Here is a 17,603-nt window from a genome sequence, read left to right on the forward strand (position 1 = left end):
GCTAATTAATTCAAGTAATATAGCTGTAGATTCATTGAGATTTCCTAAATACACAGTTATATTACCTAAATATAATAACAGTTTTATTTATTCCCAATTGTTATACTGTTAAAACTTCTTTTTCTTAACTTATTGCACTGGCTAGAACCTCCAGTAAAATGCTGAAAAGAAGTAGTGAAAGTGGGTTTGTTTTTTGTATCATTGTATCTCCAGTGTTTAAAATAGACATAGTAGCTTTTCAATGAATATTTTCAAATGAATAAATGAATGACAGTAAAGCTGAGAGGTGGGGAAAATTGGTTCCTGCTTGATCATTTGAGCATCTAAATATCACCATGTCCTAAGTCATCCCCAACCATGGACTTTTTAATTACATAAGGTGATAAATTATCCCCTCCCCACCCCACCCCCACCCCAATTTTTAGCTTAAGCCAAGATTTTTTTTGTCAAGTTCAATCAAAAGTTTTAAGTGATATTAGATCTCCTGACCCACAGAATAACATGAGTGAAAAATATTTGGGAGAAACTTAATTATTATGCCCAATGGACTTACTTTTTTTTCTGAAGAGAACTTCTGAGAATTCAAACATGTTCAAATATGTACCATATTAAGAAAATCCTCCCTTACATTCACCTACCACTCCATCGGTCCCTCCCCCCCACTTTTTTTTTTTTATAACTAAGCTTTTAGAAACAGCTTACTCATTCTTTGTTCTTTTCATATCATGGTCCTCAACTCATGATAAATCTGCTTCTAATTCTACCAACTACCAAACTTTTCTTGGTAGGATCAGTAGTGACCTTCAGGCTGCTAAGTCTAATGGACAACACATCTTATTTGCCATAGTTGACCACTCCCATCTTCTTCCAAAAAAATTACTTCCTTGTCTTCTGTGACCCCATGGTCTCCTGGCTTTTCTATTATTTCTCTGGTTCCTCTTTCTAGTCTCCCCCGGTTGCTTTTCCTCCTCTTGGGACCTAATCCATTAACCAGAGGGATATGCTAAACCACCTGGAATCAAAGCAGTACTCACTAACACACATCAGCGAGCCAGTTTAATCATAAAGACAAATCCATTTATATAAATGTTTTGTTTGTTCATTGATTTGATATATGTTGATGTATGCTTGTTGTATGGATCTGTGGCCAGTCGTAGGCCCTCTTCCCTTCTTTTCTCTTCCCTTCCTTTCCCTCCTCTTCTCTTCTAATCTCTCTATACTCTCTCAGGAATCTCATACACATCCATCCTTTCAATTATTAAATGCATGTTGACAACTTCTGAATTTATATCTTCATTCAGGTCTCTCTTAGTTCCAGACCCATATATCTAACTGCCTCCTTAGTATTTCCAGATAGCTAGTACATAGATATCCAAAATTGGACATGTCTATTACTGAACTTATGGTGCCAAATCTTTTCCTCCTCCAGTGTTTCCTACCTCATTAAATAGTCCCACCATCCTCCTAGTTGCTCTTGTCAGGAACCTAGGAATCATCAACCTAGGAATCATCCTTTACATCTACCTATTTCTTAGTCCCTTTGTCCAACCAGTCACCAAGTACTGTCAATTCTGTCTCCAAGGATACTTCTCAATCTGTCTACTGCTCTTTGTCTTTACCACTACCACCTTAGCCCAGCACCTGGACCACTCAGACACTGTGTTAGTTAGCTCCAGCTGCTATAACAAAATACCATAGACTGGGTCGCTTAAACAACAGACAAATATTTCTAGTAGTTATGAGATCTGGGAAGTCCAAGATCAAGGTGCTGGCAGATTCAGTTCCTGGTGAGAGCCCTCTTCCTGGCTTGCAGATAGCCACCTTCTCACTGTGTCTCACTGTCACAGCGATATCTCTCACTCTTCCTCTTCTAATAAGGACACTAATCCCATCATAGGGGCTTCACTCTCATGACCTCATTCAAACCTAATTACCCCCCAAAGTTCCCACCTCCAAATACCATCACCTTGGGGATGAAGGCTTCAACATATGAATTTGGGTGTGGGGGACACAAACATTCAGTCCATAACAGACACCTTTCTAGCTGCTAGTGCCATACATTTTCTTGGTTATCTTCACTAATTTATTCTCCACAGAGTGGTCAAACTGATCTTTTAAAAACATGCTTGTGTCATCTCTTCCCCCAAAGCTCTGTAAAAACTTATAATAAAGTCCAAACTTTACCATGACCTATAACTCCCTGAATGGTCTGGCTTAGGCCTTCTTCAGCCTTTTCTCTCTTCCCTCTGCTTACCTAGCTCCTTCATGTCTCAGAGTTTCTTTCTGCTGGCTGTTTGCACTGCCTGGGACTCTTCACCACCACTATTCCCCTTCCCTGGCCAATTCCTATTCATTTCTCAGTTTAAATGCTGCTTCCATGGGCAAGGATTCCCTGTTCACCTGCATTAAGTTACACTCACCTTTACAAGCTCTGATAGCTTCTTTTACTTTTCCATGACACGTATCCCAACTGTTGTTGAACATTTCCTATAATATTTGTTGAATGTCTCTTTTCTGTACTCCCTCTCCAAACCACCCCCAGATTGTGAGTGCTATGAGAGCATGAGCTGAATCAATCTTGCTTACTGCTAGCATCTAGGACCCAGAAACATCTTTGATAAATATCCACTGAGTGTGAATGGATGTTTGGATGTCTACTGGAGAATGAGGATGACGGCAGGGGGTTAGGGAATGCTGGTGTAGGAACACTTTCCCTACCTCTTCATTCTAATAAGAGATTTAGAATCAGAATATTTCTTCCACCATTAAGAGGAGTCATGATTTTGACAAAAAATTAACCTCATTCTGGGGACAAGTAGTGAGTAACTGAGGTAGCCTCTAACATACTGGGGCAAAAGGCAGGCAGCTCAGGCAGGCAGTAAAGAATCAGACAGCCAGAGAGGAGAGCCATTTCCCTCTGGATGCCATTAACTAGAGGGATATGCTGACCACCTGGAATCAAAGCAGCACTCCCTGGCACGCATCAGTGAGCCAGTTTAATCATAAAGACAAAGCCATTTATACAGGCTTTTTGTTTGCTCACTGGTTTGATATATGCTTGTTGTAGGGATCTGTGGAAAAAAAACTGTCACTAGTCTGACCTTCAATTTGTAATAGACACAAAAATACTTACATTTTGTAAATGTGTCCTGTATGCTTTCTTTACCATTTCTTTTGCTGGGCATATTGAGCTGTAAAATAAAGTTAGGGTAAACTTAGAAGAATGGAAATAGGCTTTTGCATATTTATAAAGGAGGAACACATGAAAATAAGCTATACATTTTCTAAAATACTGCATTCTTGCAACCAAATATGGGAACTGTCTCTTGGATTTGTGAACTGGTAAAGAATACCTGAAATAATAAATTAATCTAATTGATTTTTTACTAAGTTATTAAATACTTATTACCAAGCAAAATCTTCCCTACAAGATGTTTTTTTTCTTACAAGTATTGAGAACCTTCAAATTCCATACTTTTTGAGAAAGCCTTAACTTTTCTTTGGAGAAGAAGGGGAATCTGATATTTTTTTGATTCAAATAATAAGTAATTCCACTTAACATAATTCTCTTTTTCAGTAATTTTTTGGTGTAGCATTCCCACAATATAGTGTGGGACAAACAGCATGGGACCGGAAACCCTTAAACCTGGCTTCTGATTAGAAATCGGCTGCCACCGCTAAAATGTTATCTGTCTCAGCCCTTTGGACCTCCATTTCCTCATGTGCAAGTGAAAAGCCTCTTCCATTCCTAAAGTCTTTGATTTCAAAGATGTTTTCTTTCTTTTGAGTTTTTCATTATTTTTATTTTATATAGATCCTTAAAAGTTAATAAATAAAAGTATGAAAGGGGAAAATACTGTTTTAAATCTAAGGCTAGATTTTCGGAAATAAGACTTCTAGATTGAAATCAAATTCTGACTGAGAACTTGTTTTTATTAATGCTCAGGAATTCACAGAAGTAAAGAGAATAAGGCAAGAAAACACAGATATTTTACTTCCTGGTAGAATCGGAATCAAAATGACCAGACAGTGGCATGAGAATTAAATGGCCTTTCTAATGCATTTTGGTATCCAACGAAAGTCCATTATATAATTGCAATCCATTGTTATACTAATCTTTTACTCTGGATTATGTTGTGAAATTGTCCTGTTTTCATGATACCACTGCTTTTTGTTGTTGTTGTTGTTGTTTTTGTCTCTGTTTATTTTGTTTCTAAAATATCTCCTGTTTGATTTTTTTCTCTATTTAAAAATATTACATAGCGGTATAAGAATTTGTATTCCTGCTGCTTAGGGGGGTCTTTCTGTGTGACGGCTGGTGTTGAGTCACATACCCAGTTGATGTAGAGGGTGGTTCTTGAGGAAAATCCCTTGAGAGGCCAACCATGGCTTCTGTTTCTCTGAAAATGTATGGTTTCTAAATTGCCCATAATTTTCCTAGAAAAGTTTAAATGAAATTTCTCCTTAACCTAGAGAAGTTTTAAATGAAAAAAAATTTTTTTCTAATAGACGTTTAACCATTGTCTTTTCATTATAGAATTGCATACTTAAAAAATAATTCCATATAGTTATTACTTAAAATACTCCAATTGTAAAATAAGCCAAGACTATCATTATGTAATAAATTAATAGTGACTTGCAAAAATCTTGAGCCCTATAACATATCAGTGGCAAGTCTTGAAAAAACATTAGACTAATTGGTTACTCATTCTGCTTAATGTATAGAAGAAAGTGGTTTATGTTTATAAGCACTAGTTTGTCTTTGTCTTTCATTCATTATTTCAACAAGTATTTACTGAGCTCTCAGCTCACACCAGGCATTGTTCCAGGTACTGGCTGGGTAAAGTGGTAAACAAAACAGACAAAACTCTCTGTCCTCATGGAGCTTACATTCCTGTGGGGGAAAGACAGATAATAAGTAAAACATATGGGGGCTTAGATGATAATAAAGTCTAAGGAGAAAAATAAAGTGGAAAAACACATAGGACATGGTGTTGCAATGAGAAATATAGGTGTCATGGAATGTCTCACTGAGAAGGTAAGATCTGAATAAGACCTGAAGAAGGTGAAGGAGTTAGCCATTAGGATATGTGGGGGAAAAGCATTCCAGGCAGAGGGAAGAGCAAGTGTAAATACTCTGAGGCAGGAGCATGCCTGGATTTAGGAACAGTGAGGAGCCCAATATGACTAGAGCAGTGAGAAATGGGGGGACTAGGAGGAGATAAAGATAGAGAGGTAAGAGTGGGATGAGATCAACTAGGGCCTTGCCAGGACTTTATCTTTTACTGTGAATGAGATAGAGCCACTGGAGTGTTCTAAGCAGAGGAATGACATGACATGACCTGACTTAAGTTTCATCAAGATCAAGCTGATTATTGTGTTGAGAATAAGCTGGTGGGGGACAAAGGCTAGGAGACTTTGGCAGTAATCCAGGCAAGTAGGATCATTGCACTATACAACTCCAAGAAGCATCATTCACCCTGCAGTGTCTGAGAATGGTGCTTCCCGTAATGAGCAGTGTCTAGCCCAACAGCTGTACTTAGCAGCCCTGTAGGCAAGATGGCTTGGACCAGGGTGGATGAAATGTGAGTGGTGAGAAGTGTTTAGTCAAGATATACTTTGAAGGTAGAACTAATAGGATTTTCTGACATGGTAGATGTGGAATATGAAAGAGTCAAGTATGATTTCAAGGTCATCAATTAATTTCATGAATTATTACTATTCATTATACCAAATACCATTTACTAAGCGGGAGTAATTCATATTTATTTTTTAATTCAACAAGCATTTATTGAAAGTCTACTATGTAGTGCATTGTTCCAGATTCTGTAGGATATTTTAAAAAGTACAATAGCAGCAACAACAGAAAATCCTGTCCTGGAAATACTTATAACTTAGTTTGTTAGACAAAGCCTCCATAGATAAAAGAACCAATACTGTAAAAAGTGACATAAGAAAAAATATGATAATGGGACCGATTAAATGGTATAACTACTTCTCTAGGGAAATGGTCCAATTTGAAAATAATTTTACATTTGTCAGGATATGCCCGTATTTCTGATTGCTGTACTCTCCTAATCTATTCAACAGTTTACTCACTATTTTCCAATAGTAACAGGACTCACGTGTTTCCTGTTCCAAATGCAACTAGATATGCTATATGGTTGACTCCCGCGCCAGGAGGAACTGTATAAAAGACTTCATGTCTGAGGTAGGAATTACCTGTTTCATGTGCCCTTCTCTTGCTGATGTCTTAGGTTGCATTACTCATAGTTTGGTTGAGAATTCACAGTTTTACCTTGGCCCCTAGTTCCTACTTGTCCAACTTCTGACTTGCAAATTTTCATACTTCTGACCATTTATCTTACTTGCAGCCCTTTGGTTTACGAGAACTTTTGAGATTTTGTGACTTCTCATGCCTCACTTCACCCACCTCATTCATAGCCATGTCTTGCTGCTTCCTGTTCTATGGTTTTCATTAACACACCTTTCCTAATAATAATGAGATAGTAAAGATTATAGTAATGAGTATGATATCTAACATTTTAAAGTAGTGACTATGAGCTAGGCACTAAGTGATGCTATTTAAGTATACCTTAAATGTAATCCTCATAGAAGGTCTGTGAAGTGGGTGCTATCATTATTCCTGTAAGGAACTGAGCTTTAGAGAGCTGAACATGCCTGAGGTTACTCAGCTAGAAAGTGGCAGGTCTAGGATGCAAACCCAGAGTCCATGAAGACTACTATGCAATAACATGTCTTTTGTACCATATGCATATTAAACATGATTCTGAGGGAGGAAAAAAAGTCAATCCCAACAAGCTTCTCTAAACTCTCAGAGCCTCTATGTTTAATAATTATCCTTCTAATGTTATGGGTTTATCAGTTTTTAATTTTCCTAGTTGAAGTTAGAGATAACATTTGCAATACAGTCCTATTTTTAAAGGTATTGATATTAGAGTTGGGTTTGCATGGCCCTAGACACAGGTACACACACATGCGTACTCTGCACGCAGGCTACCAAAGTAGCCATTGAAAGTAGAAATGACAGTGGGGACTTCTAGGAGACCAAGATCAAAATAAAAAAGAGAGGAGGGAAAAGGAAGGAAACTAACAAGTGTTTATTGAGCCTTTCATGTTATAAGTTACTTTGCTAAAATGCTCATTTAATCCTTACAACAACTTTATTATTACCGTCACTTTACATTGGAGAAAAATAAACTGTGAAGAGGATATTACTCCTATTTGGCAGATGAAGAAACAAAGGATTAGAAATTGAGATCAAAATCACATAGTTAAAGTGTCAAAGCAGGTTGAAAAACCCAAAATTAGCTGAATTCCAAAACCTGTGGAATTAATCATTGCAGGTGGTAGACAGACTCTAGGGTAGCCCCCATGATTCCTACTTCCTGGTGTTCAAAACTTTGTGTAACTCCTTCTTCTTAAGTGTGAGCAAAATTTGTGACTTGCTCCTAAACCATAGAACATGGTGAAGATAGAATATCATTCTATATTGCTAGGTGACTCACTTTAGAGTTTAGAGACACGCCTTGCTGGTTTGATGAAGTAAGCAGCCATAGTGAGAAAACCTATATGGCAAGGAACTGCAGGAGGCCTCTAGGAGCTGAGGGCAGCCCCCAGACAGCAAGAAGCTAGGGTTCTCAGTCCTACAATCACAGAAAAGGAATTCTGCTAACAACATGAATGACCTTGGAAGCAAATTCTTCCCCAGTCAAGCCTCCAAATGAGAACACAGCATGACTGATGTTTTGATTGCAGCCTTATGAGATCCTGAGCAGGACACCAAGCTAAACTGTGCCCAGACTCCTGACTCACAGAACTATAACATCATAAATATGTGTTATTTTAAACTACTAAGTTTTGATAATTTGTACACAGCAATAGAAAACTAATACACCCTGCTACCTTGGTTTTCCCTATCTTGGAGCACAGTAAATTATTAGTAAATGGTAGTTGCTATTATGGTAATCAAATGAAAATGTGGAATATCAGTGTCAAAGAGAAATGTAACAGGGCAATTTAACAGAGTTAAATAATTGTTTCCAAAGTAATCAAGCGGCTGATTTAGAAGATGCAAACAGTGATGGATGGGGGGTGGGGAGGTGGTGGTAGTGGGATGAATTGGGAGATTGGGATTGACATATATACACTAATATGTATAAAATAGATAACTAATAAGAACCTGCTGTATAAAAAATAAATAAAGTTAAAAAAACAATGATGGAATATTGAAAACTTATATATTACTCCCAACAATTACTGAGTGTATTATTATCACGTGAAATATTATAACATTTCTAGTGTTGTTTATCCACACATTTAGTTTTAATGTCTTACACCATATGCAGAGTAAATTGGAAAGTTTTCCAATGGTCCCACATTAGATATGAAGAAATATTAAAACATAGTTTCAGGTTTTATCATATTGTTATAAATCGTGATTTAAAAACGCTGTAACGTCTTACAATAGCTTAAATATGATGGATTAAGTAATTCAGGGCATTGGATCAAAAAACCAAACCCTGATGAAACTACTACCAGCATAATACTTTCAGTGCATGAGTACATGTGGACTTTGCTTACCAATGGTAATTCATAGAAAGCGCACAATGTAACTATACATATGTAGCTATAGAGTAGGTTAGAGAACTTGACTGGGTTTCCATCTGATAGATTTAAGCTTTGCTACTGTGGAAAAAAGAGGGGCTAGTGCTCATGTCCAACTAAACTGCAAAATGATTTTTCTGATTGTTCCTTTGACCAGTGTCCCCTTTCCCTTCTGTACTTATATTGGCATGTGAATGTATAGTTTCTGTCAAACAAGTCATTAAAAATGGTGTTCACTGATTGATAAACACGTTAACCTCACGACTGCCCCATACACAAATATGTGCTGAACATACAGCAAACATAACGTAGGCCTTTCATAGGTGTTGCAGCATTAGAAAATTTGCCCATTGTCCATCTAGTGAGAATATATGACCCTGATGACTATCACCATTCATAATTCTCAACAGGTTTAATAAAGATTATGCTAGATACACCGTTAGTAATAGGGTAGCTAAATATTGTCTTCATATTTGCTTTTTTTTTAGGGCAATGATTATTTCTATCCATTTTTTCCTTAATTTTCTGTGATCTGTGCTTCCTGGAAATTAACACTAATAATATATCTCTGCATATTTATTTTCGGTTTGTCTTTTTTTTTTATTTTTTAATTTAATTTTATTTATTTTTTTATACAGCAGGTTCTTATTAGTCATCAGTTTTATACACATCAGTGTATACATGTCAATCCCAATCACCCAATTCATCACACCACCATTGGCTTTTCTTTTTAATACTGAAATGATTCAAGGGATAACAAGTGAACATATTAATTAATTTGAAATTTATCTACTTCTAAATTAAATTACTTGTCCAGTTAACAGTTTTTTTGTTTTGTTTTATTTTTGGCAAACCTGATCATTAGCATTTACTTTTACATTTAGATTCATGATTATGAACTGTTCTGTGGAAAAGTAAAAATCAAATCATGCTGGATCCCTGAAAGAACTAAGTGCAATACTCAGTGTGTATTTTCTTCCTATGGTATGTTATCTACAGATGGATAATGAGGAAAGCAAACCAGTCTGTCTTCTTCTAGTGTCTGGGAGATACTTCATGGCTATTGTCTAACCCAAGTGCCAACTACAGCAACTTGGAATCTCTTTGAAACAAGGTGGGGCATAAATGCAAATATTTTTAAAAGGCCAAACTGCCAGGTTTAAGGCAGCTTTTGAACTATTGTTGATTTCCTGATGTGGTTCCAAAATATAGGAACCTGCTATATTTCTTAGTATAATCTGTGAACTGATTCTAGATTTAAAGTGAATTATTTTCCTTTCTGGCCTTTGATGAAATTTGGTGAGTCTTTCCTTGATATGTTCATAATGTAAACTCATCTGGTTTTATATGAGATTGGGGATTTAGGAGGATTTCTAATTTTAAAGTTAAATTTAGTTCATATTGGAGATTGATATTCTCATTCTCCTTATTACAAAACTGTAGAGAATTGAATTTGAAAAACATACTGTAAGAATTTCCTCTCAGCTATTTTTGTTGCTTCCTTCTCTTTTGTCCTTCCCTTCCCCCAACTTTAGCTCCTTAGTGTGTGAATTATTATTTCACAAAGAGTTATGTTTGCAGTTTTCGAAGTGACTTCTTAGAAGTGAAATTTGGAACATTTTTTTTTTCAATCCCCAAAGGTAAGACTTATATTTTCACTTTTGATTTGTTAAAACACACCAAGTGTCTTATAAATGCCTGAAACTTTGATATTTTTAGGCAAAGAAATAATTTCAAAATTGAAAGAAATCTTCCTAAAATTAAGACATAAGCACTCAAATGGCCCTTTCCTCTCTTTTAAAAAATATCCTAAGACATTCCCTTTCTTGTGGATTGTATTTTATTGGATTAAGATCACCAGCCCTCTGAAACCCGGCTAAATTGGATTACTGTTGAGAATCACAGGGAGGAGGTATTAATAATATACACACACTTCAAGCATCTCAGTCAAATAGCAGGAATAACTGATTTCAGTGCCAGAGAAGTTTGATAGGTGCCTGGGAGGAAGACCTGGAACTAGGGGAAAACTTAGGAGAAGAACTTGGTGAGGGAAGGCCTCGAGAGAGAGACAATGCACTGTTTCCAGCGTCCAGGGGATTGTTGGGGAGGGGGTGACCTTAAACCTTTCAAAGGACACTTAACTGGGAAATTCTGAGCAGCCTTCACTTTGGAGGGGGTGAAAGGAGAGGTGGAATGTTGTGGAGGTATCTCCTTTAATAGGCGCTGGGTGGTTGAGGGATGTTTGGAGTCAGTTGGTCTGGGGGGTGGGCGAAGGCCACCCTGAGGGGTCGCGGACCGTCCCTGGGAAGGCTGCAGGCGGCACCTGGCTGCCGCCGAGAGCGCCTCGGGGTGGGGGAAGGGTCGTGGGGAAAAGTCGAGTTCAGCGTGGGTTTCTCTCTTTGCCTGGAGGACTATTAGAAGAGATTAGAGGAGGCGCCAAGCCGCCGCGCGGGGTATTCCCCGCTCCGGGGGAACGCCGGCGGCGCCAGCGCCGGCCCCGGCCCTCTCCTGAGGCGGCGAGAGCTACTCCCGGTCCGGGCCGCGGCCTCCCGCCCCGGCGGAGCCGCGCGGTGGATTGTGGGCTGGGGGCTGCGGCGGCCTCACTGCGGCCTCGGACACTGTCTCCCCGGACCTAGCCGGGCCGAGGCAGGCAGGCAGGCAGGCGGGCAGGCGGGCGGGCGGGGTGAGGGGAAGCCGTGGAGCAGGGAGCAGAAGCGCTAGGGTAGTGGTCGCGGCGCGGCGGCGGCGGCGGCGGCTCCTCTGGAGGCCGGGGATGTGGGAGAGGCGGTGGCAGGAGCGGCGGAGGCGGCGCTGCGGACCCGGGGGAAACTGCTGGCTGACAGGACACCCGGGAGAGACGTGAGGGAGACGCCGCTGCCGCCTCTCACCCCCGAGCGGAGCTGGGCTCGAGAGGGCGGCCCTGTGCTCCCCCAGCCGACTAGCCAGCCGGCGCGGGGCGGGGGCGGGAAGCCGGGCTCGGGCCCAGCCGGGCTCCGGCCGGCGGCGGCCGCGGAGCAGCAGCCTCGGCGCGACGTGGAGGGTTGGAGGCGGCGGCAATGCACTAGGCCTCGCTCTGGGGCTGCTGCCCGGGACCCGCAGGTAGGTGTCGGGCCGGCCGCACGCGGCCCCCAGCGCTTCGCGGCCCACCCTCACCACGACCTCCTGTAGAGGGAGGACCGAGACCCCACCCCCTCTGTCTCCTCCCCTGCCGGAGCCGGCGGAGTTTCGGTCACAACTGACCAGCGCCGAAGCTTCCATTCTTCCCGGCCGCCACCACCTCCTCTTCCTTCTTACTCTCCCTCCGGGATCGGGGCCGGCAGCTGTGCTCTTCGCCTCCAGCCCGCGGCCGCGACGCCGCTCTCACCCCTCTCTGCCCTCTCGGGGATCCGGGCTGTGGAACCTCCACCACCCGCCTTAGACGCTGCCCCCAAACTTTCCCTTTCTTTTTCTAGCCGGGCCCTTACCCCTTTTTGATCCTACTGGAATAATTTAAATTAAAAAACTCATTTTTTCCTCCTGGAGAAAGCCAGCCCAGAAAATAACTCGGTGTTTTGCAGTTTGGCAATTTAGCTCGCAATCATTTGTTCAATAATTAATTTTTCTTCAGTTATGTGTCTTTCCATCTCTGCATTGGTACAAAGGCAGGCCTTCCCTGCCCTCCTGTCGTTGACAAGGGAACTTTTGCCTGCCCATTATAATTAACCACTTGGTCTGTCCGTGTACTGAGTTCGGGATGGTATTTTTAGAATTTTGGTTGACCCGGGATGCAATATTTTTTAAAGTTCCCCTTTCACCAGCTTTATTTTGGTCTTTATTGGAGCTCTCCTTACTTTCGAAGAATTATATTGGAATGTTTTTGTGTTTTGCTTTTAATTGGTTCTATATCTGATTTGTCAAACCCCAGGGCAATCTTAAGAGTAAATGCTTACAAGGCAAGTGATGTCATGATAGTATACTGAGATATGTGTTATTGTGGTAACTTAAACTGCAGATTTTGATGGACAGTCAGGTTGACTTTTATATCTGATGAAGTGTTCTAGTTGGAAAAGTACCTTCAGAGCCTTAATGACTTCTAAGCAGTTATGATAGAACAGATGGAATGATGGGATTTGTTTGTTTGACTGTATTTGTATTGCAGAGTCTGATTTCCTAGAAATAGGTATTACTTGATTGTTCATAGTGGTCATCATTGCTTATGATAGGTTTTGGTAAAAATGATCAATGTGTGCAAATTTTGGGCGATTGATAGTTGTGGTTTGAGGGATTAGATGTTTGCGATTTTATTGTGATTTGGCTGTTTTAAAATTATGCTCTGTTAATTTCAGAATTATTGCACTATCAGGACAGACATTACAATCTGAGGATCACTTTTAAAAGAAATAAATGTTTTATGGTTTTCTTTATAAAGAGTGCATTACAAAACTATAAAGACTTCACATTTTCTTGTTGATGATGTTAATATATTTTGGTCTTGGAGAGGTATTGTTACTCTAACACTGGGCTTTCTGAAGTGTTTTCCGTTGCTTTTAAATTATCCAAAGTTTACTAAGAAAAGATGATTAAATTTGCATATGTTTGTTTTCTGGAAAAGTTAAAGTTTATTTTTGAATAGGTATTAAGTTTTTATGTCAGAATTAAAATCAAATCTTACATAACTCTTGAAATGGCAAACTGCAGAATTTGCTCTTAATCACATTCCTTTCCTATCAGTAAAAGTTGATTAAAATTATTTTCCTGCTTTTAGCTTTTTACATACTTTATTGAGTAAAAGTACACTTATTTAAAGTGTTAAATTCATCCATTTTTAGTATATTTACATAGTTGTGTAACCATCACCATAATCTAGTTTTAGAATATTTTCATCACCCCAAAAAGAAACTCCACACCCCAGCCCCAGACCGAGGCAACCACTAATATACTTTCCCTCTCAATGAGTGAATGGTGGTTCACTCATAAATAGTATCAGCTCCCTGAAAAGTTTTTCTTTTAAGATTAATTTCTGTGTTTAAAATAGTTTTAGACAGGAAATAATCAACTGATCACTGGTATTAATAAGTGATGTTTTAAACAGTTGATATACTGTTTAGTTGTATTCCTCATGGATTACTATAAAGAGTGGAGAAAGAAAAAAGTTAGGATGAATGACTTAAGTAATCTCAGGAGGTGGTTTAGTCAGCTGGGAGTCAGTAAGTAAAAGTTGAAGGAGTATTTTTGCCATTGGCTATTAGGGCTGGAAAAGATCTTAAAGGTCATCAGCTTACTTCCTGATTGCTTCGCAAATAGATGGCAGGAACCAGATGAGGAAATCTGAAGAGTGGAAGGTTGAATCTCTAGAATGCATGGCTCAAGAACCACAATGTGACAATGTAAGGCAAGAAATGGAGATTTGCAAGTTAGAACTGTTTAGATCCTATGTATATATAAGTATGTATGTATATATGTATGTAAGTATTTGACATTTTACTAGCAGAGTAGGGAGAGAACTGGACATTCCCCAACTTTGGGATGGAGGGGAAGAGGTGACAGTAGATGCGATTCATGTTACAAAATCCTCTAAAATGCTTTAACCTAAAGGAGGATGGCATATATATTATTTAGCTATCTTCTTGTACTATTACCATCTTATTTTTAAAACTCCAAATTTTAAAAACAAAATTAATTTTTAAAAATTATACAGGGCTGGTTGGAGGCCTCCTTTTTCAAAGACCCAGGACCCTAACATCTAAACGAGTGGTACTCAAATAGGGGCAGTTTTGCCCTCTAAGGAACGTTTGGCAGTGTCTGAAGACATTTTTCATTGTCACAACTGAGGGTAGGGTGCTATTGCTAAATATCCTAGGATGCACAGGACATGTCCTACTCCACCCTACCCCACACACACAACAAAGAATTATCTGACCCTACATATCAGTAATGTTCTAATCCTGTGGTTTGTGTGATTCTGGTAAGGGCCTGAGCAAATGTTCTTGACTCCCACCAGATTGGAAAATATTTTCAGTGGGCATTGTTTGGTGGGTTAGATTAAACTTTAGGTCCTCTAGCAATTCTCTCTCTTTGCAGGGGGAGGCGGTTGAGGGAAAATTAAAAGGAAATCTGTGACATAATGCAGATATTCTTTAGTCTGTTTAGTTGTCTTCAAATCTGAAGTCAAAAAATTTTTTCCTGAAAATGACAGCCTTACTTTACTGCAGATTTGAACTATTATGTTTTGAATTGTTCGTTACTGGTGCATAGGTTTTTGAAATTGGAAATAGATAAATAGTATTTTCTCTATCTAGATTTCTTTTCCTGGTAGCTTCAACTGCGAAGAAAGGAGAGAAGTAAGCTGAAGTGTTTTAATTAATTAATAGTGTATGTTGTGATGCAGAAAAATTCAAAGCTTGTACATGAATCTCATCTTTTTTTTTTTCTTATGGGCCCCTTTTGACTCTAATTTCTTTATAACAAGCTTAATTTGGTGATGAAAGAAGAAAAGATTGAAAAGTTGGAATCACTTTTGCTATTTACCAGCCTTATGACTTTAGATAAATTACTCAATCTTTCTGAGCCTCAGTTTTCTCATCTATAAAATAGGAATAGTGATAATTCCTGTATTATAAAGTTATTGTGAGAATTAAATGAGGTAATGTGTGTTAAGATGCTATGTCAACTGTAAAATACTATATGAGTTAGTTAATGTACCTGAAACTAATATAATGTTATATGTCAATTATACCTCAATTAATAAAAAAAGAGTTACTTGCTTCAGAAGAATCAAATTAGATGGTGCCAAAGCAGGAATATAGAAAGCTAGGCAGAGAATAGTAACTGCTGACAGCCTCTCTAGGGAGAAGAGAGAAGTTCTAAGAATATATTGCTAACAAACTAGTAAAAGAACTAGTATTATCACCAAAATCTGGAGCTCTTCCAACTAGGGGCAGACTGACTTCCTTCAGTAGCACCTGAGGGTATCATTATTACAACACAGTATAAAACTGATTATTAAAATGGTGAAATTAAGTTATAAAGAAAAGGTTACCTTGTTTTCAAAATATGCTGTTTGAAAAGTCATAAAAATGTATAATTTAAGAATTAAAAATTTCATAAGTGCCTTATACAAAAAGTTTTAGCCTTATCAAGAGTAAGCTATAGTTATCTGGATCAGTTACCTTGCTGGGACTAATTCCTTCTGTCTTCATTTACTATTCATGCCTTTCTTCATATTTTAAGGGTTGTATATGAATATTGTGGTAATTCATCATATTTTATGATGTTTTTCTCATGAGGAGTGAATAAAGTAAAATTTTGAAATCATAATAGTTATGTCAAGAAAGTTTGTGCCCTTGTTTGTTTTGTTTTGTTTTTATTTTGTTTTGTTTTTCAATTTGGCTAAATAAAATCCTAAACTATAGCAGTGTCAGTTGGAATGGAGAGCAAGGGATGGATTTGTGATGAATTTTAAAGGTAGAATCCATAGGACAGTTCAAGTTGGTATAGACATTGAAGAATGTGGAGAGGTCAGAGAGTTAAGTTGTCTCTAGTGTTTCTAGCTTGGTAAACTACATAGATGGTGTTGTTAACTGAGCTAGAGAAGGAATACGTTTTTGGCAGGTAGGGGAGGGTGGATAAAGATGGTAGATAATGAATTTAAGTTTTGGATATATTGAATTTTAGGTATCTCTGAGACTTGTAGGTGAAGATGCCCAGTAGGCAGTTACAAATTTGGGTATGGAATACTGAAAAGAGGTTAGAAGTGGAGAAAGACCTTGAATCTATCCAGTTTTCTCCGTCTCCTCTACCATTATCTGAGTTCAGGCTACTGTCATCTCTCACCTACATTATTACAAGTTTCCTATTTGGTCTCTTCTAGTATTAGTCTTCTCCAATCCGTTCTCAGTGCTATAATCAGTGATTTTTCTTAAGGGCAAATTTGATTATATCATTCCTCAGCTTAAATTATTTCTGTGACTTTCCTCATGATGAAACCCACATTTCTTATTCCTTTAACAGATTTATAAATTCATTTAAGTTCTTTTCCCAACTTATCTCTCTAGCCTAGTGACTCTCCACAACTCCCTGTTCCCCTAAAATAGACAGATTGAATTACTTGTGGTTTCTGGCAATAGGCTCTCTCTTCCCTCCAAGCCTTTGCACTACTGTTCACTATTCCTGAAGGGTTCTCCTTATCACACCCTTTCTCCCCTTCATCTATCTGACTCATTTCTACTTATGTTCAGTTCTTAGTAAGCCTTCATTGGTGCATTATTATTATTATTGAAATATTTTAAACCCACAGAAAAGTCAAAAGAATAGTAGAATGAACACACACACACACACACACACACACACACTCCATACACACACGCAGACACCACACACACACCCCTTTGCCAAACCTGAAAACAGGATGTAGATTTTTTTTTTTTTTTTGGATGTAGATATTATGATGCTTCATTCCTAATACTTAAGCATGCATCTCCCAGTTACAGGGACATTCTCTCACGTAACCACAATACCATTATGATACCTAAGAATGTCAACAATTACTCAATAACATTATTCAACATATAGTCCATACTTAAATTTTCCCATTTGTCCCAAAATTATAGCTTTTTTTCTCCCTTTAATGCAAGATTCAGTCAAGATTCATGCATTGCATTTGGCTTGTATGTCTCTTTAGTCTCCCCCAATCTGGACTAGTCCCACTGTCTCCCTTTCTTCTTGGGTTTATCTTTTGAAAAGTAGAGGCATTTGTCCTCAGGTATCTTCCATATTCTGAATTAGTCTGTTTCTTTATGATTCGATTCTGGTAGAATATTTCTGGCAAGAATACCACACAGATGATATATATACCTACCACTTTATCACATCAGGAGACAGATAATGTCAGGCTGTCCCCTGTTGGTGATTCCATCTTGATCACTTGGTAAAGGTGAGGACTGACAGATCTCTACTATTTAATACATAATTGATAGTGTGATACTTCATTGCCATGT

General features: G+C 38.6%; 1 protein-coding gene across 6 annotated transcripts in view; it reads left to right on the forward strand.

Moving 5' to 3' along the window:
- Positions 1 to 17,603, forward strand: part of VPS54 (VPS54 subunit of GARP complex) — a 141,706-nt gene that overhangs the window by 35,080 nt on the left and 89,023 nt on the right. Inside the window, exon 5 of one of the 6 annotated variants that reach the window (XR_005022379.1) lies at positions 9,628 to 9,742. The exons of 1 other annotated variant lie outside the window; for it this stretch is intronic. The gene's annotated coding sequence lies outside the window, so the exon portion shown is untranslated. Of the gene's footprint in view, positions 1 to 9,627; positions 9,743 to 11,296; positions 11,728 to 14,726; positions 14,949 to 17,603 lie in introns of those variants that run through there. 4 more of the 6 variants (XM_036872929.1, XM_036872933.1, XM_036872931.1 and 1 more) reach the window with 4 other exon arrangements.

The sequence above is a fragment of the Balaenoptera musculus genome, chromosome 13 (genome assembly GCF_009873245.2).
Source record: "Balaenoptera musculus isolate JJ_BM4_2016_0621 chromosome 13, mBalMus1.pri.v3, whole genome shotgun sequence".
Classification (NCBI taxonomy): Eukaryota; Metazoa; Chordata; class Mammalia; order Artiodactyla; family Balaenopteridae; genus Balaenoptera; species Balaenoptera musculus.